This window comes from Melanaphis sacchari, unplaced genomic scaffold (assembly GCF_002803265.2).
Source record: "Melanaphis sacchari strain LSU unplaced genomic scaffold, SCAv2.0 Contig0_pilon_pilon, whole genome shotgun sequence".
In the NCBI taxonomy this organism is placed as follows: domain Eukaryota; kingdom Metazoa; phylum Arthropoda; class Insecta; order Hemiptera; family Aphididae; genus Melanaphis; species Melanaphis sacchari.
The window spans coordinates 3,793,919-3,813,481 of record NW_020270366.1 but is presented as its reverse complement, the minus strand read 5'-3'; the positions used below and the strand labels follow the sequence as shown (position 1 = coordinate 3,813,481).

The window sequence follows — 19,563 nt, the reverse complement described above, 5'->3', positions numbered from 1 at the left end:
CAATATACGTATAAACTGTACCCCGTAATGAGATAATAATTGTGGGTGTGCGGCGTACGATGGGGTCTTGTCGAACATGATTATTTTCACATTTGAGAAACGCGACGCGCCCGCCGTTGTTTTATACGTTTTCTCTTTTCTGGCATATCACTGTCACTCTGTGTCCATCGATCAGAGATCTCGCGCAACTTCGGGTTAAATAGTCCGACGCGATGCGGTAAGAAAACGACGCAAAGGTGTTCGCAAACCGTTATTATATTCACAAGAACCAACTGCGACTAGCTTTTACAACAGCTCACGTGGAATGATGCATAATAAGTAAAATCCTAGGACATAAATTTTACTGAAAAAGTACGATTTCTAAACGTCTGAAACAGCTGCACATATCATAATGTAGTGTTATAATTTAACGATGATGGTTTTCGAGTCCCATGCGAATAGTTTTACGAGAATATGATTTACCAAATCGTACCATTCCAATTAATCGATGTAAAATATTCAAGTTTAAAAACAATCGATTTAAAATTAAAATATTTAAAAAAAAAATCAATCCAAATTATGACAGAACAGACAATATTTCATTATTCACTTTAACATCGAAATTAAAAACAACACCAAACCGTAACGCGTTTGTGTGCGCGTCATGCGACGAAAACGATAAATACGGGAAATGCCTACCTTGAGTCGATTTCAAACGGAGCTAACAATATTAAAGTATGTATAGACTATTATATAGTTTAACGCGACTCGCATTAGATTGTCTTTTAGTAATTCTATACATCAGGTTAATCGGCCATAGAACTATATGATTTATAATATTATTATACATGACATTAAATATATTATCTGCATAGTGCATACAAACGTAGTAGGTATAACAACACGTATAGTATGTCATCTATTTTAACGTATTTACAACTGTAAGTCAACATAATATAATTTATACGGTCACATATACGCATGTATTATACAGACGTGTCAAAAGGGACAGGAATTCAAAATATTTTAAGGATTTATAGAAAAAATATCAATTATATTCAAGAAGAATGTATTATTATTCTATTCTAAGACATATTATTGATATTACAATATGCGTATATTATTATGGTTGTTTATATTATCTTATATTGGTTATATTTCGAAAAGGAACAACTACGTTCGTGGTTGCATATTGTATTTGATAAGTTATTATACATTATATTTTATTATTAAGACGTATATATGACTGATGCGTTATCAAACAAAACGAATGGTCAATAATAAATTATAATTTATGTGTATTTGAACGCATCGAGACTTGCATACATTATATAATGTATACAAGTACATTCAAACCATGTTATTATTTATTTTAGGTATGTAATAACAATTCATATTGCTGACTTTATGTGTTGTTATTTTACAGATGTTTTCCTCTAAATAATGTGTCGGAAAAAAATTTAAAAAAAAAACTTCTGTATTAATACGATAGTGCGGGAATATTTTGTCTCTGAATACTTTTTGAAACCATTTATATGCATATAATATACATATACAGATATTATTTTAACGTACATAATATCTCCTTACACAGTCAGTTATGTGTTTACCGAATGTTAGATCTCATCATACGATAACAAATTGTTAAGGTCACAACGTCATCGTATAAAATATATAGTACGTACACGGGCCTGAACAGACACTTTTGACATTAATTATTTTTATACTCACTTCTCCCTGCTCCCGAAAATTCAGGATGTCTGTAAATAGAAATATATCGAGACCCATATTATATAATATATACGAATTAAACAACGGCTTGTTTAATTGCAATCAATCGTCATCCCATGATATATAGTATCTTGTCGTCACGAATTTAATTTGACAGCAGTTGTTCTTGGATAATAATAATAATAATAATAATATTATACATATTTGACTTTTGAAAACATTAAAACAATGTTGTTTTCAATAATTTATACTGAACTATATTTTATTGTTCGGTTAATTAATTTTTCTCTGTTTGTTTAAAACTTGACTGTTAAATCGTATTCTGTACCGTTGGATATTATTTGCCTGCAATGTATTTAAATCGAAGTAAATTAGTTCTGCTATAGAAATATAGCATATATCATGTGAAGCATATCTATAACTTAATCCAAGTATATTGGGTTGAGCCTATTTTAATTTTCTATCTTATTAGATACGTGTGCAAAGTTCTGGCATGCTAGACATTGCACAGAAACATGTGTGATTAAAAAATGATATCAACCAATTAATCATCATCATACCAAACGCTTTCTATGATATAATATAATGAATACGCATACATTTAAGTGTATCACGTAGATTTATTTGACATTTAATTAACGTATTATTGGGGAGGGGGGGGGGGGGGGAGACCCCGGGGGGGGGGGGGGGGGGGGGGGGGGGGGGGGGTAACACACAGCGTATAGGTTACAAGTTGTGTTTGTGGTTATATATTATTACGTAATAATAGTTACATCATATTTGATAAAGAAATATTTTTGAATTAAAGAAAAATCTATGTGATCGATGATGATTGGATTTTATTTTACCATTACAGAGTTCTACTAAGAAAATTTATTTTTAGTGGTAAAAAATGGGCTATAAGTCGTTTTTTTGGTTACAAATTATTGTTACGTAATAAGTTACATAATTTAGAATAAGTGTAAAATTTAAATCTTGATATAGGGGTGAACGGGTTAGAACACTAATATTTTAATGTAGTTGTAATGTAGTTATTTTAATATAGGTGATACGCTCCGTGTAATAAGTAATAATCTAAAAGCTTTCGTTAAACAAATAAGACTATGTGTGGAGATTTTATTTTTTAACGATAGGTCTTTATATTCAGTAAAATAATAATTATTTATAATACATTCTTTTACATTTTAAATTGATACTAAAATAAACATTTATAAAAAGCGAAACAATTTTAATATTTTTCCAATCGGTATATAGTTAAATACAGAGAAAATAGTACAAAAAAGGACCGGTCTACTCAACATTCAATTGAATAGCAAAATAATCGCAAGGGATAAATTATTGTGTGAATGGGCAAAATTTTACCAATCTGACGGCGGCCGGAAAATCACACGCTTAAATATCTTTTAAAATATGATTGTTGATATGATGAATTTTTGGAAATATGAGGTATAAAATGATTAAGATTTAGTTTCAAATACTTCATATTTTTTCGTATTTTTAAAATAAAGTTTTGGTATACTCTCAATGATTCATAGTATTGTCAATTTTACGTTCATATAATATTATAATAATTATTGTCAAAATTTTTTTTTTTTTTTAACGAAAATGTTTTTTTTTTATAATCTGAAGTATTCTATACACCAAATAGGCTCATTATAGTCTAAAGAATTTGATATTGGTTAGGTAGGTTTTTATTTTTATTATTGAATACATTACACGACCGGTGAACTCGTTCGTGAAAATCAGGTAAAAAAAACAATGGAATTATAACACAATACATTTTATACATTGGTGAATATATATTATATGTAGTGATGAAGTGAACAAGTGATGTATTCACGTCACAATAGTTATAGCCCTAACATAGTTCTTGAGTTTCTACTGTTCAACAATTATAGGCATTACGCAAATAAAAAAGAGGTTTGCTGACGTCTTTACGTTGATAAAATGTAACAATAGAGCTGCACAACCGAAATTAAATAACGAAATTAAATTAAGCTCGACATGACTGCCGGGCAAGTAGGTCACGCGCGCTATTTAAACGTTTTGGACGCAGTAAGTCCGATTGCGATTATGATTTTTTTCTGCATTCCATCTTGGGCCCGGTAAGAACGCGTATACTATAATTTTATAATATACACTTCAGGTTCCCCTAATAATAACTAATATTAGTAGTGGGTGGGTAAATTCACGGGGTGATCCTTTTATTACGAATCAGACACTATATCGTATAAAATACGTTATGATATTTTTTAATATTTAAAAATATACTATATTAAAGTTATAAGCGTTATAAGCATAATTTAGTATTATTTGTATGTGTATGTTCAATAGAAATTAAATTCATACCTTTAGTATGTATCATAATAATTTCTAGAATACCTGGAAGAATTAATTAATATAAAATTGAATTCGAAAAATACACTGATTAGGAGAAAATATAATAATAAGAGAAAACATTATATACTTGCACATTATCACTTTATAATACTTTTCTAATATTATATTCCGTAGACAATGAAACACATTATTATTCTGTCTGCTGTAATGTGCGTAAGTCGTTATATACCGAGTATTTTTTTTTTTATATTATGTTTTCCATTCCGACCACGTTAATAAAGTCATTATTATCGTCGAGCACGGTCTTTAATGGCCGAATCGTGTCCGTCGCATTCGCCCGTGCTGTTGTGTGTCGCGGCCGTCAAAACCCTTTTTCGGTTTCTCTGACTCCACTTCCATCTCTCTCTCTCTCTCTCTCGCTCTCTCTCTCTCCGTCTCTCTCCGTCTCTCTCTCTTTCTATGTGTATCTGTCTCGCTAGCACGACACCTCTATTTTTTTTATATATAATTTACTCGACAAGGTGTTGGATTAAAAAAATATATATTTGATAGAGTTGTGTACTGCACAGTCAATATTATACCAAATACAAACCACTCAGTAGCTATAAAATTATAAAATCATTATCCTCTGAAAGTCGTTACTACTTTTACATGATAATATTATATTAACGAACAAATATATTATATTACCGTTATTACAGATACGATACTTTTATTTTCGTTCTCGTAGATAGTGAAGTATACCTACCTGTAAAAAAAAAAACAACGTGTTTATCAATAGAATGTAATACATAATAGTAATAAGTCTAATATAATCACGTTCCTAATTTAATACTTTATACGAATATACGAGTATATTATGCATTTTAATACGGATATGCTGTATTAATTTACTATTGTAATAATATTAGCTATAGCTTGCGTTGTTGAGTAGTTCGGTTTTTATTGATTTATTTAAGTTATAATCTCTATCATTTGTTAAATTTAATTCATTGAAAAACGAATATCATTAACTATAGTATCAAAGTTTTTTAATTTTGTGAATTCACTCAATCAACTAACAACCGATTTTATTTGATTAATTATGAGCTTGGAGTAATTTTTTAAAGCCAAGACTGACCCTGTTCATTTAGAAAACTAAATAAGAATTTACTACGAGAATTTTTCTTAGCGATTTATTTAATTGATAGATTTTACTTGAATAAAATAAATATCTGTTGACATATTATTATGACTTAGTATTACTCTCAAAGTACTCTACTTTCCAATTTTTAAGGTAATAGATAAACAATCAAAAGTAGTAGAATTATATTTCCATTATTTTCATATTTTACACTCTGCAGGTTTAAATTAAAATTTTAGTAGAGACCCTGGTAATTTAACTAAAATTTAAATTTTAGAATCTTTTCTTTAGATTTTCTTTTTTTGATTTTAATGCAATGAATATAACAGTTGATTTATATTTTCCTGGATTTTACTCTCTCATCTCTCAAATAAATCGTACATATCGATGAAAATAAAAAATAAATGTTATTACTGAATATATTAATTTTTAACATTTCTCAAAAAAAAATTATAACTCAAAAAAATAAATATAATTACTATTAAAATATTAAATTTTATGACTTCACTGTGATATTATTACATACATTTAATAGAGAATACAACAGTATTTTGTCATTACTTTATAAAACTATTATTTATTTTGAACATATACAGTGATTGTTTTTACCAAATTACGAACAAAATATTTTTTCCAATGGGGTAATTTATTATTTTATACTTTCAAATTTACCATCATAATACATACTATCGATAGTCCTTTAAGGTCAAATATTAAACGTGCGTAGCTGTGTTAGGACTGAATAGTTATGATAACCGCCATTACTCATACCCATTACTCATAGCCCTATTATATGCATACTATAATATATTTTGCGCCTATAGTTGATCCAATATAATCAAGATAACAGAGAATACAGCTGTATTGTAAACAATTTATGTTGAATAGACACAACATCTGCAGTTTCTGGTCAAGTGTAGGTACGACGGTAGTGTGAAATACGAATAGATCAAGTGATATGGTGATATGGCGTAATTTTTTCGAAATAGATTTAGAGAACAGTATCAGTAATGAATATATTTAAGTTGTTTCGATCGAAAATTCAATATTATGATACATATTTACTTTTAAGTATAGTGAGATCTGGTATCTAACATTTCAATTTTCGTTTATCGTTGACAAGTTGCCTATTCATGTTGCCTGCATGAAATCATAATACGAAGAATCATATTTTCAAAGTTTTTTTAACAACCAATTGCATTCTTTAGTATTTTTCAGGTGTAAAAAAATGTATTTAATATAACGCGCCACACATGAAGCATAAATGTTTAAAACGATATGTGGTATATCACAATGGCTAAATCATTATGCGAAAAAAAATTAACTGTTTTTATAATGTTCGAATTTAAATAAACTTAAAAATTACGACTCAACCTGCTTATATGTATAAAAAACATTTTACGCGAAATCCTTGTACATTACATGGTGTCATTTAAGAATCAGTGGCTTTCTATATTTAAATATTTTTATATTATAGATATTTAGTGTAAGTCGGTGATGAACTAGTTCTATTGTCGTCGTTACTATACGTATAAAAGTATTTTATCGATTATTATCATTATTCTTATTATCGTTATGATCATATTAACCTAACCTTCGCGATATGATTTTGATCACGATTTTCATTTTCATTTTTATTTTATATGCGATAATGTATTTAATTTACTATCGTAATTCGCACCTGTTCAAGTTAAACGTAAGTAACGCATGTATATGAGATAATAATAATATAATAATATACCTACACTTTTATTAAAAATCCACGGCCGATATCCGCACATAACATTATAATCAATCATGTTGGCACCAGAATATGCAGGTCACGAGCGTATCAGCGGTAAAAGAATAAGAAGAATATATTTCTAAAAAAAAATAACCGTCAACACTTACTTGGTGGATAATTGTTTGCCATTCGATTTAATCTCATAAGAAGCGTTCGTGGTGTCTAATGGCGTGTAATCACACCGCCAACCAATTATACATACCGCGACGGCTTGCCAGAACACTATACTATACAGCAAACCTGTGTAATACATTATATATACATTTTATTGAGTTTAAGACCCGGGAGGCATATAATATTATTCTCAAAGTGAGGCGCTAACTATATATTGAGTCGTTCGCACGTTACGGTAATAATATTAATAGCGACGAAAAGTCGACGGGCACTATATGTGTAGGAAGGTCTGTGATTATTTGCTATAGTTCGTACATAATATATATAATTGCGTTAAAATACATTCGGGCGGTTGTTAATTTTTTGAAAGTATATTCATTTGCTTGAAAATTCAAGACGTTGATGATGATAACACATAGTTATACAGAGCGAAATCGTTTCATCCGTAAATCGGCTCATATTTTATATTTAAGTAATATATATATATATATATATATATTATATAATATAGTATATACTGAAGGTATAGGATTTTATATTTTGCACAAGTTACAACACATTTTTACCATCCGTTAATCTCGATATGAATTCCGAATGTTAAAATATTTACCGATTTCAGTTTAAAAAAAAAAAAAATCACTGTATTATTGATTACTGCTCCCGGTAATTTATCCGGTTTTCTAATACTTCAGATTTAATTTTTTTTTGCACAACACTTTCCTGAAAGCTCTATGGGCTAAATAGATTATCGATTTATTTCGTTTCGACATGTGATTGATATAAATCTATATATCTCCTAGAAACACTCTATTCTTTTCGACGATTTTCAAATAATAGTTACAATCAACTTTATTCCAATTACATTAGAATTTTCTTCTTTATTAGGCTACAGTGTATGATCTTTTTCTGCTCTAACTCTTATCCGTGTTTCTCCCATCACCACTATACTTGATAAACTTGAACAAAAGTATTTTATTTGATTGTATTATTATAATCTATAATATATTTTATTGAGTTAGCATTTATGGGCTACTAAGTGGAATTTAAGTGTGGAAAATTAGTTTGTTAAAATATTTATTGCAAATTTTTAAAACCGATGTACGCGATGCGACATTAATATTATAATATCCTGTATTGTTGTTTTAAATTAAAATTATCATTAAACATGCTTCTGTTATTATTAAATAATATATATATTACTTAATATAGTAATATATACCTAACAAAAAATTAAAATTATCGTTTACAATTCACTTTCATGGTTAAAAAATTAGTGGATATAATACTTGTATTTTACGAATAATAAAAACTTATTAGATATTAAAAAATGCGCAATTGATAAAAATTAAAAAACTTACATTTTTGAATTAAACCTAAAAACTGAAAATAAATTTAGACTATCTGAAGACAATTCAATACTCTTATAAAATCAATACATTTTTCGTTTTAGTCAAATAACTGAGATCACTATTTGTGAATGGAACAAATCATATGATAATTAATTTAAAAGTTATATTTTTTTTTTTTTACATCAACAAAAATGAGCCCGAATGAAGTATGAAAGTCTGCTGAAGTATTTCATTAACTATTTTATTTAGGAGCTACTTAAAAATGTATCTATGTATCATTAATAAAAAAAATGACTATACCTTAATATGTATTATAAGGATGTTGTTATACTCCAGTAAGTAGTTTTTTACGGAACGGAATTCTTCACTTAAAAATAATAAAATGGATTTAATCAAAGTTAACGTCTTATATTTTAGATATAAGACTAAATTTAATAATTATCTATGTTATGATTTATGAATATATAAAATTTGACAGAATATACATAATTGAATATGATAATCTTATTATAATGCACCATTACAATGTTATAGAAAATAATTTTATTTAGTTATCTACCAACTACTTAAAAGTTGCATTTAGTATTATAATAATTTATTAACATTACTTTTGCTCCCAGTCAAAATACCTTAATTCTGTAGGTAGGTATACTAGTATTATGGTAAATAGAGACACGCTGCATCAATATGATTTTAAATATTTCTTATTCTACGTTTATCTTATCCTTTTACAGTTAAATTATATAAGTATTAAATGTAAACAATGTTTATAAATACAATTTTAAAAAAAGAAAAAGACAATTATTAAAAAAAAAAAAAAACTCAAGTTATGAAGTTAAATTTGGAGTAGATTTTGAGCGTGCTAACGACAAACTAAAATAATAAGTACCTACGGTGAGTATGCATTTTAAGTATTGAGTATGAAATTATTAATATTATAAAACTAAAAATATTCACCAAATTATTTAGAAAATAAAGTAACTATAATAACTATTTTAATATTTATAACCAATAATAACGATGTAGTTATTATTAAAATAAAATAAAATATACTTACCTATACATCATTATCATCAATATAATGTTATTATAGTTATCAGTGAAATCTTATGATATTTAATAATACCTATATTAAATAACAAACTCATTCACAGAAAAAAAAAAAAAATAATAAATATTCTTTAGGCAAATAACTTAATAACCTCTATGTAGTAAACCTTCAGTAATGTTTGATAGGCTGTACACATCCTTGGGAAAATCAATGGAGTAATAAGGTTTATTCATAAGTCCTAATTTTGTTCTACAAAAACATAATACGATTATGGATTCGTTATAATAGTTGATGCAAAAAATAATGTATATAAAAAATATAAATGTGTTGATTGTCTGAAAATTTTCCGATGGGTGGTGGCGGTTGTGATGGCAATTAAAAGCGTTTTATAGACCAAGAGACGAACATCGTACAACAATAATAATAATGGGCGGCCGTTTTGTCAGTTCCAACAGCAAAAGTAATAAGTAATAACAATGTGTGTGTGTGTGTGTGTATGTGTAGGCAGTGTCCGGGAGTCAATCAAATTGTCATTAACTGCAGTAATGCGCGCGCGGACTCGGATAGACCCGAGTGTGAGTGCATGTGTGTGCTCCGGACATGATTACGGCATGGCGTGCGTTGCGTGCTGTGCGTATGATATATTATATTATATTCCGTGTGCGTTGCCCGTAGACGATATTATTATTAAAAATGTACGAGACACGTCGTCGCGCTTACAAACGTTATTATTATTAGGTATTTTTGAAAACTAATTCTGAACGATAACCCAAAGACGGAAAATGATATGGGGAGGGGGATGTAAACATAATAACGGTGTATTATATAGTTTAATATACACGACAGCTATATTACACCACGCCGTTTGATCGATTCGGCGGCGCTGTTGTCGTCGACGACGTAAATTATTGTAGCCTTTTATAGGTAAGTGGCGTGTATAATATTACGTAATATATTGTTGTAAATCGTATTATCACGAAAATATAGATAGAAACTAAATATATAGTGAAAAGCTACGAAATAACTTTAAGATCGCGGGGCGTTCGAATGACTTTGAACTGCGAGAGTATCTCATTGTATATATGCTAATACATGCTGTATATGACATATCTACGTGTAAATATATACGACACACATGAGAATATGAGATGTTAATATTAAAGTAGTAGCCACTAGCCAGTAGGCATAACAAGCGGCTACGTTTTAATATTTTATAGATGTCCTCGTGCGCCATTTAAACCGGCTTGATTCGAAAATGATCATATTTATACTATGCACAGTTAAGATTATTGGACTTAATATAATATTATTATTCTTTTGCGACCTCGCACTGAGCATAATATTATTATTGCTTATAACGTAGGTACGTTATGGTGTGATCACGCGATGAATATAGTACAGTGCACAAATCACGTCTCGTCATCGTTCGTTTTCGAGATATCTTTCACAGCTTTACGCTGAATGACGCCTGCATGAGAATGGCACTAGACTTTAGCGCGGTGTACCCCTTAAACTTTAGGCCCGCACTTGCAATCGGCCCACATTACGTTAATCGCTTGTTGTGACTTTTGCAAGTCTCGTTAACAAAACTGAAAACGGCGTCGTCTTTCAGCATACACACAATCACACCACAGCAACATTCCCACCATATACCCAAGTCTGAAAATGTGTTCTGGCTATATATAAACTATTATACATACATCGCACATACGTTCATATCAGGAAAAGCGCAACGGCGTTTAAATCGATTGAGTTTTGTATGTTTTTATAATTTGTATATACTCAAGCAGGGTTTAATATGATTTATGAGTTAAAAAATTTAGCTTCAAAAATCAATTAAGTGCACTTATAGTTTTTATAGTTCAAAATTCAAAAAATTATATGAAATATAACGTTATTTTTGTTAATTTTTGGTTTATGAATTAACAAGGTATGAAAAATACTATTAAATCAGAGTATCATCTTAATAGAAAATACACAGAAATGCATTTGTAATACGCTGTGAATTACAATCCTGAAATATTTTAATCAAAGTATTTCATACATGAAACATGATATAATATAGTGTAGTAAATATTAATGTATAATAAACAAACCACATATTTCAGATGAATACTTAATGTCTATATTTCTCCCACAAATATTAAATCAATTAAATTTACAGTTCTGAAAAATAGAATTAAACATTTAAATTCTATGTTCAGTATTAATGAATAACTTATACTACAAATCTAAGTTAAAAAAAAAAAAAATATCTGACTAAACAATGTTAAAATTATATTTATTATGATAATACCTACTTAAATTGTCATCGTGTATAATAAAAAATATTGTAACTATACTTACTTACTTCAGAGAGTGGTTTTCTTTTTCAGCTGGTTAAATTAGGTACATGTCTATGTTACACATTTTATTATGAGCGTATTAGGATAAGACGTATTCATTCATTCTCGAAACTCGAGCAATGGACAATGCGTCGTTAAGTTATACAACGATCTTCGTTTGCGGATTATCTGCGGTACATGCATTATAGTGTTAGTATGTACAAATCGTATGTACATAATATTATATTTTATTATATTATGTAGCCGCAAGAAAGCCTCTTCATTCAGTTTGCAGTCTCTACGACTCTATCACGCCATATAAATACGCTTTCTACCTGGATAAGACACCGTTGGATTAATATTATTTCACTTATAAATTTAACATATAAATCATCACTGACCAGACGCAGTCATTTTGTTTAGTGTATTGTAAAATATTATATATCCGTCGAACATGACCGCCTTTATTAATGGTCTTACCGAGAACGGAAAACTAGACCGCTGTTTAAAATTCGATTTGAAGCGGTTTTCTTATCCACCACATTCAACTTTTTAACGTATCGTTGCCGACGCCCACTATACACGATAATTTGAAATTACTACGACACCTCAGCATAGGTTGGTTATAATAGGAAAATAATAATAAATTATAAATTGTTTAACTATTACACTTAGGTGTATGTAATAATATGATTTTATTCACTAACTTTTTTTAGTGTAATATTATACCGATTTAAATTTTTAGAAATTAGATACTATAATTCAAATAATCAAAAAAAAGTTTTAAATATACATTTTGTTTGTTTAGTGAATCGGTTTATGTTTACACCAATCATATGAAACTTCAATTTAAAAAAATAATTATTTTGGTATATACCTATTATACTAAAATATGTTTTTCAATTTTCAATATGTTTTAATTTAAATTAGAGACTTGATTGTATAAATCGTGTTTATAAATACTGTATCCAGTAAACGAGAATTTTAAAATTAAGTTTATTCGAAAATCTGAATTTGTGTGAGATATATATACATAAATATAATATTTTTGGTAATTTAATTTAGTATATTTTTATTTTGGTATTTTGTTCTTGATTGACTTTTAGTATTTTGAAAAAATGAAAAAACTCATTAATGAAGTCATTTTGTATATTTCGTTGAGTGTTATTATGACAAAATAATACATTTCTAAAAAAATTGACCTTGGATGTCAGGTGGCCGTGTACAAGTTTTGAACATGAAATTCCTAATCGATTTTTAATTTGTATTTCGTGTTTTCTAGTGCTATTGCCTACAGCTAATACTCATATATGTTTACATTGTGTAGATAATTTTACAATATACACAAATAATATCGGTATTTTATATTAGGTATAGAAGTTATTATGTTTAGGTATATATTATGACGTATCGACTTTGCAGAAGTCACACCTTTAAAATAATTAATATTATTTCACAGCAAAATAAATTATGATTGACGTTTGTTATCCAACAAAAAATTATTTTGCCATGGGGTATTATCAACTCAAGTTAAGATGGTAATTAAAGTAATTATATTTATGCTTGTATATTATATTATGAAGGTATACATTGCATTGGCGGCGTTCAAACGAAACTCTACTCGGAATAATATGTGTACTTATGAATAGGTACTGAATTATACATGTTTCAAGCAAGATTTTCAAACTGTAGTTTGATGGACAGTAGCAATAATTTGTGCATAATTATATAATCGATGCGATTATTGTATAGTGCAGAACTAGATGCATGCCATGGTATGTGTATATGTGGATAATTGTCAAGATGCCGTGGGGCGCGATTGATGATGCCGATAGATCATGGATGTGTACATACTGTAGTCAATTAACAACGAATTTGTTCAATTATATAATATTATAGTTATAATAATAATAATCGATTTCTATATGGTTTCAAAAAATCTTGTGGTTAAATCATATCACTTAAAGTAACGCAATTGGGGGCATAAAAAAATTTCCAGTAAATACGTAAAAACTTCCTTCCAATCGTAGCGATTAGTTAAAAATAAAAACAATCAAATTACATTTTAAATCATATGTAAAAAGCAGAAGTGAACATAATAAAAAAAAACTACAGTCAAAAGTCTTTACAGATACGTTTATATAATATAAAAGCTGAATAATATTATGGTCGTACGCCTACAGGATTTGTTTATTGTAAAAACCTCCAACATGTTATTTATTGCTAGTCGAAACGTTCGTGTGGCAATTCTTATTATTATTTTATCATTATATCAATATTATTGCGCGGTTAAATAAAAAATAATGCGCTTATAAGACAATAGTTTAAAACACGTCTGTAGAAGATCTGTTTGTAGATTAAAAATCTGACACGATGCCAAAAATGTTTTTTATCCTTATATAGATACAACATAATATAATATAATTGGAAACATACACCGAGCATCACATTTTTTTTTTATCGACCTAAAATCCATCATACTTGAAACGAATAATACTCTAAATCCTATTTCGATAAATATACTTTATAATAATATATGTGCGCGTGTATAATATTACAAACGCGCACGCACAAATACGTATAATTATACTAAATATACGCATAATAGATTTACTATATAGAACCTTCGCGTTAATGTTGCAGGGATGGCGACGGTGAATGGAAATCAAACAGGAAGCGTGATAACAGAAATCGTGGAAGATTTCGCGAACACGATAAAATAATAGTATAATATATTTACTATGATTAATATGGTGGGCACAAGCTGTAGCAGCATCCGTCGACGACCGTACACGGGAAAACCATTAGACAAAATGACAAGAGACGCCGGAGGACCATCCGAGACTTCCATCTACAATAATTTGTTTGAACGTGGACGCGCGGTCGCATGAGAGTGCATATATTACCTATATATATATTATTAGTAAAAATAATAATATTAACAATTTTATAAGCACCTACCTATACGATATCATACGCGCACACGTCTCGAACGGAGACGGATAGCAGGTGTAGGTTGTATTGCAGGTTACCATACATAATATACAATATTATAATAATATAATGTCGTACTGCAGGTAATCCCGGTATGTATATTGGGACCGGTCCAAAATCCAATTAGTGTGACCGCTGCAAGAAAACGGGCGTTGAAAAATCGACTGCTGTTATGTACACTTGGTTGCAGCAGATTATGTTATAGCTGCAGTGCCGGTCGCCATTACGGCCTCGGACCACTGTACGAAGTAAATTTTCATCGATTGCTGCAGCAATTATTGTACATTATTGTTTTTTAAATTTGTTTTGCCCGAAGATCGATTCAAAAAACTCAATGAGTTATCGATTATAATGTTATAACTTTTATTAAAAATAATAATGCTAAAAAAATAAACTCTGAAAAAATTATTGATTTATAATTTAATAAAGTTTTGAACAATCTCTTGACGTAATGTTAACAGGTGTGTTGCTTAACTATGTTTTGTATGGTAATTTTTATACCGTAACAAAATAAATACTCGAGAAAAATATTCACGAATAAATGAAAATAATTAAAAATGTTATTTGAATCTATGATATTTAAATCTTATACTATTTTGTTGCATTTTTATGCTACTGTTGTATTTACTAAAAACTGGATAAATTAAAAATAGTTATTTTATACCTACATATTTATAACAATTATTAATCGCTATGTATTATAAAATAACCTGAAAAAACTTATTAAAAAAAAAAAAAACCATTGTTTAAAAAAAAACAATTGGTCAAGATTATATCACATATATTCAGTCGACATTCGTGGCAGATTTTCAGATACCTTATTTACGTGTTGTGAATCATAACAATCATAACTTATGATAATTTACGTGCATTACATAATGTTATAGTTTCTTAACGAGACATGAAATTAAGCCTAGTATGACTCGGGCGAATCGATGGCACTGCTGATGATATTATATTTTTAGAAAGGATATAATATTATATAATATATTATATTATAGAGTAGTTGGAAATGTGTATCCACGATTCGATTGGCAATAATACTATTAAGCGTGGCTTCCACTAATGAAGATGGTTCTCACGTTTTAATCTATTACCGATCAGCAGCTATCTATGTGTTGTGTACGTATTTTTTTAATTTTAAAAACATTTTTTAAATACTATAACTATATGTAATATATAGTAGGTACTTAGTAGGTAGGTACACACATCTGATGCTATTACTATGTTGTTTGTGTAAAGTTTATATTATACTATAATATTATAGAAGTATACACATTATAGTTGTTATGGGAGTTACCATTATAAAATCTAACGATAATAATATTATGCATGAACTTCATTAAAGTAATAAAAGTTTTACATTAATTGAATTGTTATTCATATGGTTATACTTAATACATTGTAACAAGACAAGATGATAAGACAAAAAAAAGAACTCTAAAACAGTACCACTATAAAGATGGATAGGTATTGAACGTCAGATTTTCAATTATAACTTATAAGTTTAGTATATTTTGCAGTATATGTTTAGAAAGTATTATATAAATTAGAAATTCAATGTATGAAAACTCCAGTAACTTTATTATATTATAATGGTTTTATGATTTTTTTCAGCCTATGAAATTCCGGTTACATCAAAAAACAAGTAAAAGAGAAATGACTTCTGAAAATTCGACATTTAGATTTATTATTTTATTTAGAAATGAATATGCTACTATTGTCCAATTATTTTTCGCACGCCGGTTATTTTTAACAATACCTAATATAATATTATAGTTTGCTCTTAGTGCATGAGGTAACGTCGTATACCACAGGTTATCAAGTGTCTGCCTATACCTTCCTAATAAATAATAATTATATGACAACGAGGAAATTCGATAGCGGTAAACGTTTTAGAATACGAACGCCAATGTATAAAACGTTTTTCGAGTTGACCAAGTTTAAGGGTAGGTGGTGCGGTGAATTATCCAAACCTAATATAAGACTTTAAAGGTTTTGAATAAAAGTACCATTGGGCCCTCTGCGGTAGTAACTGGTTATGGGGCGATGAAAGTATAAACAAACTTGACCACGGTTTTGGTCATCGGAACAATTATTGAAACCAAACGCATGCCGAACGCTGGATTATGGCATTTACTATAAAGGTTTGCAAACGTTTAATTTACGGCTTATTGCAAACGGGCAGTTCGAATTTCTCCGTTATCAGACGTTTGAAAACGTTTACCACTTTTGGATTTCCTCGTTGCGGGTTTCCATTACGACGGAATGATATACATGGCCACGAACACACGACGACCGCGTATTATTTATACCGCGGTATACGAAAATATTATGTTGCGACGTATCCGGTGCAGTGCACCCTACCTGCACGCCGTCCTAGTATGACGGGTGCCCTGACAATATTTACACGTACCGGCCGTGTATATACGTCGCAAAGCACGATGACATTATATTGTTATATACGTATGTATGCGTTCGCGTGGTCGTTACAATATATTTATAGAGGGGCGTTCGCTGGCGTAGGTGGCGACTTCGGCGCGGGTTCAAGGGTTAGCCGAGTTAATGGTGTTTTAAACGCGTCTCTTAAAAACCCATTAAACGACCCGGCCGGGAAAAACTCGTTCGGCGGCGGCAATAATGACTATGTGCCGGGGAGGAGTCGGTGCCGTAGCCGCTCCCATTGGCCGTGCGTCGTCTTCGGCCGTGAGAGAGAGACGGTCCGCGGCCAGCCGGACAGCGGCCCGCTGACCACTTCGTCGCGTGCGGGTGGGGGGCGACGGTCGCGGGATCGAGAGGCGCGCAATAATCGTCGGCCCGCGCGCGTACAACACGACTGCAATGTACATTGCAGGTACCTATTGCGTTCAGGTACGAAACGTTAATAATAATTATACGCATTTGGATCGCGTAGGTAACGATAACGCGCAATATTGATCGGTGATACCGATCGATCGTCGTGATATCGGCGGTGTTGTAATATTAAACACAAAAATAATGGTCGTAGAGGATATTATTTAGTAGGTATATCAGACTGCAATCAACCGTTGTACACGCGGCTGTGACAGTCTTAACCGTATTACTGATTAATAAACAGAACGGTTACTCCAAAAATCGAATCGAATTCACGCCGTTCTCGAACACGCCAAAGTCAAAACTACCGGTTAATCATCTGCAATAACTATATAATATAGAAAACCGTTTTTAACTATATTTTTTTTTCATAATCGGTATGGTGATTAAACACTTTAAATTTTACAACCCATTATGCATATTTTAATAACACACATATTTAATTATTTAAAACATTATATTAACTATCATTTTTAATAAAATCTGAAGACAAAAAATGTTTTAAATCAAAAACACCTTCATCAATTTAAAAATACATCATGTAGATCATTAACAGAGTTTTTTTATTACTTTAGTGTATATAGTAGGTATATAGCACTAATTCGGCCATAATGTATAGACAGTGATAAACGTTATACATAATGATTCCAATTATTAATCAGTAATAACTAATTAGTATTAGAAAACTAAAAAGTAATACATATGGGCAAATAGTTAAACGAATTCAATGAAATAAAAAGTGAAAGGGACTCACGTATTAAATAGTAATTAGATATATTAGCAGATTTATGGGTAGAGTGTGTCCTAAGTTAAAAGTAACACTAAATATTTTTGTCGAACGACCTTAAAAAACTTAAATTAGTATTTTTTTGTAATGCGTGACGTTGTATTGTATGAGTTTTAATAAAATTAAAACTTATTTTAGTAGTACTTAATAATCTTAAACACAAACTTAGATAGAACTACCATTTTAAAAACTTTTGCTGACTTTTAATTTCATATAAAATTAGCATTTTATTAAACTTTTATCCTATTTATATTAAATTACTTATTAAACAAATATATATTAACGATTTTTTTCACTGGTATTATGAATAGAATAATAAAGCATAATCACTTTGTAGTTTATAATAATTTAGAATCACGTACATGAATAATACTTATTGGTGTGATTTAACTATTTTAAATCAAATAATATCAAATATCCACACAATTTTTGTATTTTATAACATTTAAAAATTTAACACATTATAAATAAATGATCTATTAATCTAGGTCAAAGTTTCTACTCATGGTCTCATTAAAATAATTCTAGGGGTACATGAAAAATAAGTTGTAAATTTAGCTTAAGCCATTTGACATTTATCGAAATGTACATACCAAAAATCAGACATGAATAAACATGTAAGTAATAAGTAAAATATAAGCGTCTATACAGTCTATACACAGCGCCAAGCTTATTATTGAGTTGAAAGAGATATATAATTGCCAAATATCGCAAATGAAAAAAATAATTATTTTGATTTAAAAAATATATACCGTCGATTTAGGTAAGTTATAAAGATGTTGGTATGGAGGCGATTAAAATTTTTCGAATATTAAGTAATATGTTGATTGAATTTGCAGGCTCTTGGAAAGTGCGAATTACTGTACTATGTGATTTCACATCCATAAAGGTGATATAGGTGAAGTACATCCCGCTTTAAAAAGCCTGGAGTGGGAATGGAAAAATACTATGTGCTTTTATGTAAAAGAATAAACTAAAATCGGAAGGACCCACGCGTTATAATATATGAATCAGTATCAGATGAATCGCGTTACGTCTTTCGCAGGATAATAACGATACCTTTGCGGTGGAGCGAATCGCCGTCTTTGTCGTCGCCGGTCGATCAGTGTGCACCGAAAAGATGGTATATACATTT

The 19,563-nt window shown here is 29.6% G+C and overlaps 1 long non-coding RNA gene across 1 annotated transcript in view; it reads left to right on the top strand.

Moving 5' to 3' along the window:
* LOC112597819 overlaps positions 1-14,515 on the top strand; it is a 93,190-nt gene extending 78,675 nt beyond the window's left edge. Inside the window, exon 3 of the long non-coding RNA XR_003114862.1 lies at positions 14,438-14,515. This is a non-coding gene — a long non-coding RNA (uncharacterized LOC112597819). The remainder of the gene's footprint in view (positions 1-14,437) is intronic.
* The last annotated feature ends 5,048 nt before the right edge of the window (positions 14,516-19,563 follow it).